Here is a 13,101-nt window from a genome sequence, read left to right as displayed (position 1 = left end):
CGGTAAAGGAAGTGCAGCGGTTTCTGGGGTTTGCCAACTACTACCTGAGGTTTATCCGGGGTTTTGGTCAGGTAGCAGCTCCCATTACCTCACTGCTGAAGGGGGGACCGGTTCGGCTGCAGTGGTCGGCTGAGGCGGACAGGGCTTTTGGTCACCTGAAGGCTCTGTTTACCTCGGCTCCTGTGCTGGCTCATCCGGATCTCGCTTTGGCGTTCATAGTGGAGGTGGATGCATCCGAGGCTGGGATAGTAGCCGTGCTCTCTCAGCGCTCGGGCACGCCACCAAAGCTCCGCCCCTGTGCTTTCTTTTCGAAGAGGCTCAGCCCAGCGGAGCGAAAACTATGATGTGGGGGACCGGGAGCTGTTGGCTGTTGTCAAGGCTCTGAAGATGTGGAGACATTGGCTTGAGGGTGCTAAACACCCGTTTCTCATCTGGACTGACCATCGCAATCTGGAGTACTTTCGGGCGGCGAGGAGACTGAACCCTCGCCAGGCAAAGTCGGCCATGTTCTTTACCCATTTTGTTTTCACTCTGTCCCACAGACCAGGTTCCCAGAACGCTAAGGCAGACGCACTGTCCCGGATGTATGACACAGAGGAGCGGTCTATGGATTACACTCCCATACTCCCGGCCTCTTGCCTGGTGGCACCGGTAGTGTGGGAGCTGGACGCGGACATCGAGCGGGCGTTACGGAAAGAGCCCACTCCCCCCCAGTGTCCAGCTGGGCACCTGTACGTCCCATCTGCTGTCCGCGACCGTTTGATCTATTGGAACCACACTTCACCCTCCTTTGGTCATCCTGGCAACGGTTGGACGGTGCGTTGCCTTAGTGGGAAGTACTGGTGGTCCACCTTGGCCAAGGACTTGAGGATTTATGTTTCCTCCTGCTCTGTGTGCGCCCAGTGCAAGGCTCCCAGGCACCTGCCCAGAGGGAAGTTACAACCCCTACCCGTTCCACAACGGCCCGTGGTCGCACCTGTCGGTGGACTTCCTGACGGATCTTCCTCCCTCACAGGTGAACACCACGATCCTGGTCGTTGTGGATCGGTTTTCTAAGTCCTGCCGTCTCCTCCCTTTGCCCGGTCTCCCTACGGCCCTACAGACTGCCGAGGCCCTGTTCACTCACGTCTTCCAGCACTACGGGGTGCCTGAGGACATAGTCTCTGATCGGGGTCCCCAGTTCTCGTCCAGGGTCTGAAGAGCGTTCATGGAACGTCTGGTGGTCTCGGTCAGCCTCACCTCAGGTTTTCACCCCGAGAGTAACGGGCAGGTGGAGAGAGTCAACCAGGACGTGGGTAGGTTTCTGCGGTCATATTACCAGGACCGGCCGGGGGAGTCGGCGCCGTTCATCCCCTGGGCAGAGATGGGCAGAGCCCAAAACCCACTCCGCCAAAACCCACTCCGCCACTCCTCCACTAACCTCTCTCCCTTCCAGTGCGTACTGGGGTATCAGCCGGTTCTGGTACCTTGGCATCAGAGCCAGATCGAAGCTCCTGCGGTGGACGAATGGTTTAAGCGCTCAGAGGAGACCTGGTACGCCGCTCATGTGCACCTGCAACGGGCCGTGAGGCAGCAGAAGGCGAGCGCCGACCGCCAACGCAGTGGCTCTCGACCCGAAACCTGCCCTTCCGCCTGCCCTGCCGGAAGCTGAGTCTGTGGTTTGTGGGGCCATTCAAAGTCCTGAGGAGACTGAACGAGGTATGCTACAGGCTACAGCTTCCCCCAGATTACCGTATTAATCCCACGTTCCATGTGTCTCTCCTCAGGCCGGTGGTGGCTGGTCCACTCCAGGAGTCTGAGGTGCGGGAGGTTCCTCCGCCCTCTCTGGACATCGAGGGGGTCCCTTGCGTATGCTTTTCGAGCCATACTGGACTCGAGGCGTCGGGCGAGGGGCCTTCATTACCTCGTGGAGTGGGAGGGGTATGGTCCGGAGGAGAGATGCTGGGTATCGGTGGAGGACATCTTGGACCCTTCGTTGTTGCGGGAGTTCCACCGTCTCTATCCGGATCGCCTTGCGCCTCGTCCTCCGGGTCGTCCCCGAGGTCGGTGTCGGCGCGCTGCTGGAGCCACGCGTCGGGGGGGGGGGTACTGTCACGACCTCCGTCGATGTCGGTCCCTCTCCTTGTTCCGGCGGCGTTCTGCAGTCGAAATCACCGGCCTTCTAGCCATCGCCGATCCACTTTTCATTTTCCATTTGTTTTGTCTTTGTCTTACACACCTGGTTTCAATCCCCCAATTACTTGTTCATTATTTAAACCTCCGTTCCCCCATGTTTGTTTGTGAGTAATTGTTTGTATGTAATACGGTTCGTTATGTTGGCTCGTTTTATTGTATTGTATTTTGTCTATTTTTGAGTAAATTACGCTTATTTACTCATATCTGCTGTCCTGCGCTTGACTCCTCTACACAAGCTACACACAGACCTCATTACACAACCATAATGTCACTGGTCCTAAGCAGCCATAACGTCACTGGTCATAAGCAGCCATAATGTCGCTGGTCATAAGCAACCATAAAGTCACTGGTCATAAGCAGCCATAAAGTCACTGGTTATAAGCAGCCATAAAGTCACTGGTCATAAGCAGCCATAATGTCACTGGTCATAAGCAGCCATAAAGTCACTGATTATAAGCAGCAATAAAGTCACTGGTCATTAGCAGCCATAATGTCACTGGTCATAAGAAGCTATAATGTCGCTGGTCATAAGCAACCATAATGTCACTGGTCATAAGCAGCCATAAAGTCACTGGTCATAAGCAACCATAAAGTCACTGGTTATAAGCAGCCATAAAGTCACTGGTTATAAGCAGCCATAATGTCACTGGTCATAAGCAGCCATAATAATGTAATAATTAATCACATCCTAATTGAATACATAATTCCCCAGTACCACCATACGTAAAATGTATGCATGCATGACAGTAAGTCGCTTTGGATAAAAGCATCTGCCAAAAGTGCAGATATGATATATTGTTATATAATAATGTATATTTCTCAGATGGGTTCTCCTGCGTGCCCACTGAGTTTGACTCTGCCCTTGGTGGAGGCCTCTAACAAGGGAGACCTGATCCAGACAGTGGAGACTTGAGAGCTCCTTCAGAGTTCCTTACATAGAGTACTACTATGAAATAGTCTACGATGACGGCGGAGTCACAGAGGAGAAACTCAAGGTGAGCTCACGTTGCAAACAGTGTCCTGTGTTTCTATCTCTCTGAATCTTGGATAATTTTAATAATCATCTCCAAAAATAGCAAAGAGAAAACCTAGTAAAACCGCCACTATTTTCTCTTATCTGTTGCCTCCCATAGAACATATTTTGCCTCTCTACTTTGCCCTAATTTTAATAATAAACTTTAAAGACCTGGGCTAAAGGACTATAATTAGCTCTAGGGCTGACTTGAATCAGTAGCTTAAAAGATCAGCATTACATGTAAAGACAATGTTTCCACGTTCAGAGAGGATCCATTTGCGGTAAACGCTGTCTGTGTCAGTTCAATTGGAAATCACCTTTACCTTTCAAGCTCGCCACAATTGCAGATCTTCGGGCGTTACGGTTCAATCCAGCCCCTAGTCTGACCTAATTCATATGAATGATAAGAAAGTAGAGGAAGTTAGAGATTTCATCTGATAGTCAAAGCTTATAGATCCATTTCCCCCGCACATCCAATCCAATCCACTCCCCACTGGTTGGCACCACACAGACAGACAGATACAGCAGGCGTGAAACGCTATAGGATGTGAAGGTTAGGTGTTGTGTTCTCTTTATACACATAAGCCAACACAGGATGTACTGAATGTTGGAATGGCTTTATCACACGGCCTATCTTCTTGGCAGGGAGATACTGTATGGACTGGCTATGTGAGTTTGGTTGAATATGGAAATTATTGTAATCACTGTCTTTATGATGTTCGACAGGAGGGATTTAAACAGACTATGTCTTGGTTTAGGAGAAAATGAAATAAAACATTACTCATGGTTACATATCGGCAAGCTTACAAAGGGATGAAAGAGAACGAGTGTTTAACTACAACTTGTTGAAGTAAAACGTAATATTCCATTCTATAGATTTTACACTGTGTTTCATTTTAAGCAATAATGTGTCAGAGAAAGGCCCTAAAAATTGTCAAAGACTCCAACCACCCAAGTCATAGACTGTTCTCTCTGCTATTGCACAGCAAGCAGTACCAGCGCGCCAAGTCTAGGTGCAAAAGGGTTCTGAACAGCTTCCACCCCCAAGCCATAAGACTCGTGAACAGCTATTCAAATGGCTACCCAGACTATTTGCATTGTCCCCACCCCCTCTTTTACGCTGCTGCTACTCTCTGTTAATTATCTATGCATAGTCACTTTAGCTCTACCTACATGTACATATTATCTCAATTACCTCAACTAACTTGTCCCACCGCACATTGACTCTGTACCGGTACCCCCTGTATATAGCCTCCACATTGACTCTGTACCGGTACCCCCCTGTATATAGCCTCCACATTGACTCTGTACCGATACCCCCTGTATATAGCCTCCACATTGACTCTGTACCGGTACCCCCTGTATATAGTCTCCACATTGACTCTGTACCGGTACCCACCTGTATATAGCCTCCACATTGACTCTGTACCGGTACCCCCTGTATATAGTCTCCACATTGACTCTGTACCGGTACCCACCTGTATATAGCCTCCACATTGACTCTGTACCGGTATCCACCTGTATATAGCCTCCACATTGACTCTGTACCGGTACCCACCTGTATTTAGCCTCCACATTGACTCTGTACCGGTACCCACCTGTATATAGCCTCCACATTGACTCTGTACCGGTACCCCCTGTATATAGCCTCCACATTGACTCTGTACCGGTACCCACCTGTATATAGACTCCACATTGACTCTGTACCGGTACCCACCTGTATATAGCCTCCACATTGACTCTGTACCGGTACCCCCTGTATATAGCCTCCACATTGACTCTGTACCGGTACCCACCTGTATATAGTCTCCACATTGACTCTGTACCGGTACCCCCTGTATATAGCCTCCACATTGACTCTGTATCGGTACCCACCTGTATATAGCCTCCACATTGACTCTGTACCGGTACCCACCTGTATATAGCCTCCACATTGACTCTGTACCGGTACCCCCTGTATATAGCCTCCACATTGACTCTGTACCGGTACCCACCTATATAAAGCCTCCACATTGACTCTGTACCGGTACCCACCTGTATATAGCCTCCACATTGACTCTGTACCGGTACCCCCTGTATATAGCCTCCACATTGACTCTGTACCGGTACCCACCTGTATATAGTCTCCACATTGACTCTGTACCGGTACCCACCTGTATATAGCCTCCACATTGACTCTGTATCGGTACCCACCTGTATATAGCCTCCACATTGACTCTGTACCGGTACCCACCTGTATATAGCCTCCACATTGACTCTGTACCAGTACCCACCTGTATATAGCCTCCACATTGACTCTGTACCGGTACCCCCTGTACATAGCCTCCACATTGACTCTGTACCGGTACCCCCTGTATATAGCCTCCACATTGACTCTGTACCGGTACCCACCTGTATATAGCCTCCACATTGACTCTGTACCGGTACACACCTGTATATAGCCTCCACATTGACTCTGTACCGGTACCCCCTGTGTATAGCCTCCACATTGACTCTGTACCGGTACCCCCTGTATATAGTCTCCACATTGACTCTGTACCGGTACCCACCTGTATATAGCCTCCACATTGACTCTGTACCGGTACCAACCTGTATATAGCCTCCACATTGACTCTGTACCGGTACCCCCCTGTATATAGCCTCCACATTGACTCTGTACCGGTACCCACCTGTATTTAGCCTCCACATTGACTCTGTACCGGTACCCACCTGTGTATAGCCTCCACATTGACTCTGTACCGGTACCCCCCGTATATAGCCTCCACATTGACTCTGTACCGGTACCCACCTGTATATAGCCTCCACATTGACTCTGTACCGGTACCCACCTGTATATAGCCTCCACATTGACTCTGTACCGGTACCCCCTGTATATAGCCTCCACATTGACTCTGTACCGGTACCCACCTGTATATAGTCTCCACATTGACTCTGTACCGGTACCCCCTGTATATAGCCTCCACATTGACTCTGTATCGGTACCCACCTCTATATAGCCTCCACATTGACTCTGTACCGGTACCCACCTGTATATAGCCTCCACATTGACTCTGTACCGGTACCCACCTGTATATAGCCTCCACATTGACTCTGTACCGGTACCCACCTGTATATAGCCTCCACATTGACTCTGTACCGGTACCACCTGTATATAGCCTCCACATTGACTCTGTACCGGTACCCACCTGTATATAGCCTCCACATTGACTCTGTACCAGTACCCACCTGTATATAGCCTCCACATTGACTCTGTATCGGTACCCACCTGTATATAGCCTCCACATTGACTCTGTACCGGTACCCACCTGTATATAGCCTCCACAATGACTCTGTACCGGTACCCACCTGTATATAGTCTCCACATTGACTCTGTACCGGTACCCACCTGTATATAGCCTCCACATTGACTCTGTACCGGTACCCACCTGTATATAGCCTCCACATTGACTCTGTACCGGTACCCCCCTGTATATAGCCTCCACATTGACTCTGTACCGATACCCCCTGTATATAGCCTCCACATTGACTCTGTACCAGTACCACCTGTATATAGCCTCCACATTGACTCTGTACCAGTACCACCTGTATATAGCCTCCACATTGACTCTGTACCGATACCCCCTGTATATAGCCTCCACATTGACTCTGTACCGGTACCACCTGTATATAGCCACCACATTGACTCTGTACCGGTACCCCCTGTATATAGCCTCCACATTGATTCTGTACCGGTACCCCCAGTATATAGCCTCCACATTGACTCTGTACCGGTACCACCTTTATATAGCCTCCACATTGACTCTGTACTGGTACCCCCTGTATATAGCCTCCACATTGACTCTGTACCGGTACCACCTGTATATAGCCTCCACATTGACTCTGTACCGTAACACCCTGTATATAGCCTCCACATTGACTCTGTACCGTAATACCCTGTATATAGCCTCCACATTGACTCTGTACCGGTACCACCTGTATATAGCCTCGCTACTGTTATTTTACTGCTGCTCTTTAACTATTTATTATTGACATTTTTTATCTATTTTTTTACCTAACACTTGTTTTTCTTATCCGCATTGTTGGTTCAGGGTTTGTAAGGAAGGGTTAGGGTTAGGGTTAGGAAGCATTTCACTGTCACCTGTTTTATTCGGCGCATGTGACAAATACAATTTGAGGGCTCCCGAGTGGCGCAGCAGTCTAAAGGCACTGCATCTCAGTGCAAGAGTCAGCACTACAGTCCCTGGTTTGAATCCAGGCTGTATCACATCTGGCCATGATTGGGAGTCCCATAGGGCGGTGCACAATTGGCCCAGCGTGGTCCGGGTTTGAACTGGGTAGGCCACCATTGTAAATAAGAATTTGTTCTGAACTGACTTGCCTAGTTAAATAAAGGTTAAAATAAATTAAATGAATATATATATTTTTGTTAAATGTGAACGTAGAAAGAGAACAAAGACAGCTACATGTGGTTAGAGTATTTAACTCATCTAACTCCTGTGTCTGTCTGAGTGTTACAGCATATAAAGCTGTCTGTCACCTACTCTCTCAAAAGGTGTGAGGAGAGAAAATACAAATGGACCCTGCATGTGTCAAATCAAGTTTAGTAGATCTCCCTGTTGGTGGTCTGGCCTGTGGTGAGCTGATTGCTGATGGACTTTCAATTCAATTCCAGGGGCTTTATTGGCATGGGAAACATATGTTAACATTGCCAATGCAAGTGAAGTAGATAATAGATGGCCTTTTCTCTGTGTTGCTAATGTCTCAACAGGAAATAGATCTGGGCAGATGTTCGGGAGGCTGCACCACAGGAAACCGCTGTCTTCTCAGGTAAACTAGAACACAGCTGCTCTCTCCAACCCTCCCTCCTTACAGTACCCCAGCTCTCCTCTCCTCCTCTTCCTCCCTGCAGCACCCCAGTTCTCCTCTCCTCCTTTTCCTCCCTGCAGTACCCCAGCTCTCCTCTCCTCATCCTCTTCCTCCCTGCAGCACCCCAGTTCTCCTTTCCTCCTCCTCTTCCTCCTTCCAGCACCCCAACTCTCCTCCTCCTCTTCTTCCCTGCAGCACTCCAGCTCTCCTTCTCCTCTTCCTCCCTCCGGCACCCCAGCTCTCCTCCTCCTCTTCCTCCCTGCAGCACCCCAGCTCTCCTCTCCTCCTCTTCCTCCCTGCAGCACCCCAGTTCTCCTCTCCTCCTCCTCTTCCTCCCTGCAGCACCCCAGCTCTCCTCTCCTCCTCTTCCTCCCTGCAGCACCCCAGATCTCTCCTCCTTCTCTTCCTCCCTACAGCACGCCAGTTCTCCTCTCCTCCTCCTCTTCCTCCCTGCAGCACCCTAGCTCTCCTCTCCTCCTCCTCTTCCTCCATGCAGTACCCCAGCTCTCCTCTCCTCCTCCTCTTCCTCCTTCCAGCACCCCAGCTCTCCTCTCCTCCTCTTCGGCAGCACCCCAGCTCTCCTCTCCTCCTCCTCTTCCTCTTCCTCCCTGCAGTACCCCAGTTCTCCTCTCCTCCTCCTCTGCCTCCCTGCATCACCCCAGCTCTCCTCACCTCCTCCTCTTCCTCCCTGCAGCACCCCAGCTCTCCTCCTCCTCTTCCTCCATCCAGTACCCCAGCTCTCCTCCTCCTCTTCCTCCATCTAGTACCCCAGCTCTCCTTCTCCTCTTCCTCCCTCCAGCACCCGAGCTCTCCTCTCCTCCTCTTCCTCCCTACAGCACCCCAGTTCTCCTCCTCCTCTTCCTCCCTCCTGCACCCCAGCTCTCCTTTCCTCCTCTTCCTCCCTACAGCACCCCAGTTCTCCTCTCCTCCTCCTCTTCCTCCCTACAGCACCCCAGTTCTCCTCTTCTCCTCCTCTTCCTCCCTGCAGTACCCCAGCTCTCCTCTCCTCTTCCTCTTCCTCCCTGCAGCACCCCAGCTATCCTCTCCTCCTCTTCATCCCTGCAGCACCCCAGTTCTCCTCTCCTCTTCTTCCTCCCTGCAGTACCCCAGCTCTCCTCTCCTCCTCCTCTTCCTCCCTGCAGCACCCCAGCTATCCTCTCCTCCTCTTCCACCCTTCAGCACCCCAGTTCTCCTCTCCTCCTCCTCTCCCTCCCTGCTGCACCCCAGCTCTCCTCCCCCTCTTCCTCCCTGCAGCACCCCAGTTCTCCTCCTCCTCTTCCTCCCTACCTCCCTGCAGCACCCCAGCTCTCCTCTCCTCTCATCAGTTCTCTACCAGCTCTCCTCTCCTCCTCCTCTTCCTCCCTGCAGCACCCCAGCTCTCCTCTCCTCCTCCTCCTCCTCTTCCTCCCTGCAGCACCCCAGCTCACCTCTTCTCTTCCTCCCTTCAGTACCCCAGTTCTCCTCTCCTCGTCCTCTTCCTTCCTGCAGCACCCCAGTTCTCCTCTCCTCCTCCTCCCTGCAGCACCCCAGCTCTCCTCCTCCTGCCTACCATCTCCTCTCTCATAACAACTGCCTGCTAGCTGTTAGCTCTAACACTTTGCTACACCCATAAAGTTAGGCTGTTGTTGTTTAAATACCACTTGTTTGGTTTGGTTTCTTCTTCACACTCCCTCCAAGTGTCCTCAGTTTGTGATTGTTGCATATTTTGTGGTGATAGCCTTATATTGCGTAAAGGCCTTTATTGTTTCTGGTGAACAGGTTTGATGTGAAAGTGTATGTTTGAGAAATGTGTTTACTCTTGGATATCATGCAACACAACACATACCTAGATGTCTCTGGGATATATTTGGTTATGGATTAAATGCATGTTTTTTCAAAACAGCACTTTGCCTTCTTATAACCTTGTTTCACTGTGTATTGCAGGAGCACATCTGACTCAGAAGTACGCCATCTGTGGGCTGAGAGACCCACTAAATCCTGTATCCCTCTGGGCTACGGCAGCCACATAATCCTCAACCAGCATGCCCAGATCCGCACAGTCTTCTCCAGCTCCTCCTGTCTCTGACAGTCCTGAACCAGTCCTCTACTGTAGAATACATCTCACCACCATCCCTAGTCCTCTAATGTAGAATGCATCTCAACACCATCCCCAATCCTCTACTGTAGAATACATCTCACCACCATTCCCAGTCCTCTATATGATGTCCTCTACTAGAGAATACATCTCACAACCATCCCCAGTCCTCTATATGATGTCCTCTACTAGAGAATACATCTCATCACCATCCCCAGTCCTCTATATGATGTCCTCTACTGTAGAATACATCTCACCACCATCCCCAGTCCTCTACTGTAGAATACATCTCACCACCATCTCCAGTCCTCTACTGTAGAATACATCTCACCACCATCCCAGTCCTCTACTGTAGAATACATCTCACCACCATCCCCAATCCTCTACTGTAGAATACATCTCACCACCATCCCCAGTCCTCTACTGTAGAATACATCTCACCACCATCCCCAGTCCTCTACTATAGAATACATCTCACCACCATCCCCAGTTCTCTATATGATGTCCTCTACTGTAGAATACATCTCACCACCATCCCCAGTCCTCTACTGTAGAATACATCTCACCACCATCCCCAGTCCTCTACTGTAGAATACATCTCACCACCATCCCCAGTCCTCTACTATAGAATACATCTCACCACCATCCCCAGTCCTCTACTGTAGAATACATCTCACCACCATCCCCAGTCCTCTACTGTAGAATACATCTCACCACCATCCCCAGTCCTCTACTAGAGAATACATCTCACCACCATCCCCAGTCCTCTACTGTAGAATACATCTCACCACCATCTCCAGTCCTCTACTGTAGAATACATCTCACCACCATCCCCAGTCCTCTACTATAGAATACATCTCACCACCATCCCCAGTCCTCTACTGTAGAATACATCTCACCACCATCCCCAGTCCTCTACTGTAGAATACATCTCACCACCATCCCCAGTCCTCTACTGTAGAATACATCTCATCACCATCCCCAGTCCTCTATATGATGTCCTCTACTGTAGAATACATCTCACCACCATCCCCAGTCCTCTACTGTAGAATACATCTCACCACCATCCCCAGTCCTCTACTGTAGAATACATCTCAACACCATCCCCAATCCTCTACTGTAGAATACATCTCACCACCATCTCCAGTCCTCTACTGTAGAATACATCTCACCACCATCCCCAGTCCTCTACTAGAGAATACATCTCACCACCATCCCCAGTCCTCTACTGTAGAATACATCTCACCACCATCCCCAGTCCTCTACTGTAGAATACATCTCACCACCATCTCCAATCCTCTACTGTAGAATACATCTCACCACCATCCCCAGTCCTCTACTGTAGAATACATCTCACCACCATCCCCAGTCCTCTACTATAGAATACATCTCACCACCATCCCCAGTTCTCTATATGATGTCCTCTAATGTAGAATACATCTCACCACCATCCCCAGTCCTCTACTGTAGAATACATCTCACCACCATCCCCAGTCCTCTACTGTAGAATACATCTCACCACCATCCCCAGTCCTCTACTATAGAATACATCTCACCACCATCCCCAGTCCTCTACTGTAGAATACATCTCACCACCATCCCCAGTCCTCTACTGTAGAATACATCTCACCACCATCCCCAGTCCTCTACTAGAGAATACATCTCATCACCATCCCCAGTACTCTATATGATGTCCTCTACTGTAGAATACATCTCACCACCATCCCCAGTCCTCTACTAGAGAATACATCTCACCACCATCCCCAGTCCTCTACTAGAGAATACATCTCACCACCATCCCCAGTCCTCTACTAGAGAATACATCTCACCACCATCCCCAGTACTCTACTGTAGAATACATCTCACAACCATCCCCAGTCCTCTACTGTAGAATACATCTCACCACCATCCCCAGTCCTCTACTAGAGAATACATCTCACCACCATCCCCAGTCCTCTACTGTAGAATACATCTCACCACCATCCCCAGTCCTCTACTGTAGAATACATCTCACCACCATCCCCAGTCCTCTACTGTAGAATACATCTCACCACCATCCCCAGTCCTCTACTGTAGAATACATCTCACCACCATCCCCAGTCCTCTATATGATGTCCTCTACTGTAGAATACATCTCACCACCATCCCCAGTCTTCTACTGTAGAATACATCTCATCACCATCCCCAGTCCTCTATATGATGTCCTCTACTGTAGAATACATCTCACCACCATCCCCAGTCCTCTACTGTAGAATACATCTCACCACCATCCCCAGTCCTCTACTGTAGAATACATCTCACCACCATCCCCAGTCCTCTACTAGAGAATACATCTCACCACCATCCCCAGTCCTCTACTGTAGAATACATCTCACCACCATCCCCAGTCCTCTACTGTAGAATACATCTCACCACCATCCCCAGTCCTCTACTAGAGAATACATCTCACCACCATCCCCAGGCCTCTACTGTAGAATACATCTCACCACCATCCCAGTCCTCTACTGTAGAATACATCTCACCACCATCCCCAGTCCTCTACTGTAGAATACATCTCACCACCATCCCCAGTCCTCTACTGTAGAATACATCTCATCACCATCCCCAGTCCTCTATATGATGTCCTCTACTGTAGAATACATCTCACCACCATCCCCAATCCTCTACTGTAGAATACATCTCACCACCATCCCCAGTCCTCTACTGTAGAATACATCTCACCACCATCCCCAGTCCTCTACTGTAGAATACATCTCACCACCATCCCCAGTCCTCTACTGTAGAATACATCTCACCACCATCCCCTATCCTCTACTGTAGAATACATCTCACCACCATCCCCAGTCCTCTACTGTAGAATACATCTCATCACCATCCCCAGTCCTCTACTGTAGAATACATCTCACCACCATCCCCAGTCCTCTACTGTAGAATACATCTCACCACCATCCCCAGTCCTCTACTGTAGAAT

This window comes from Salvelinus fontinalis, chromosome 17, assembly GCF_029448725.1.
Source record: "Salvelinus fontinalis isolate EN_2023a chromosome 17, ASM2944872v1, whole genome shotgun sequence".
Classification (NCBI taxonomy): Eukaryota; Metazoa; Chordata; class Actinopteri; order Salmoniformes; family Salmonidae; genus Salvelinus; species Salvelinus fontinalis.
Note: the sequence above shows the minus strand (reverse complement) of the source record.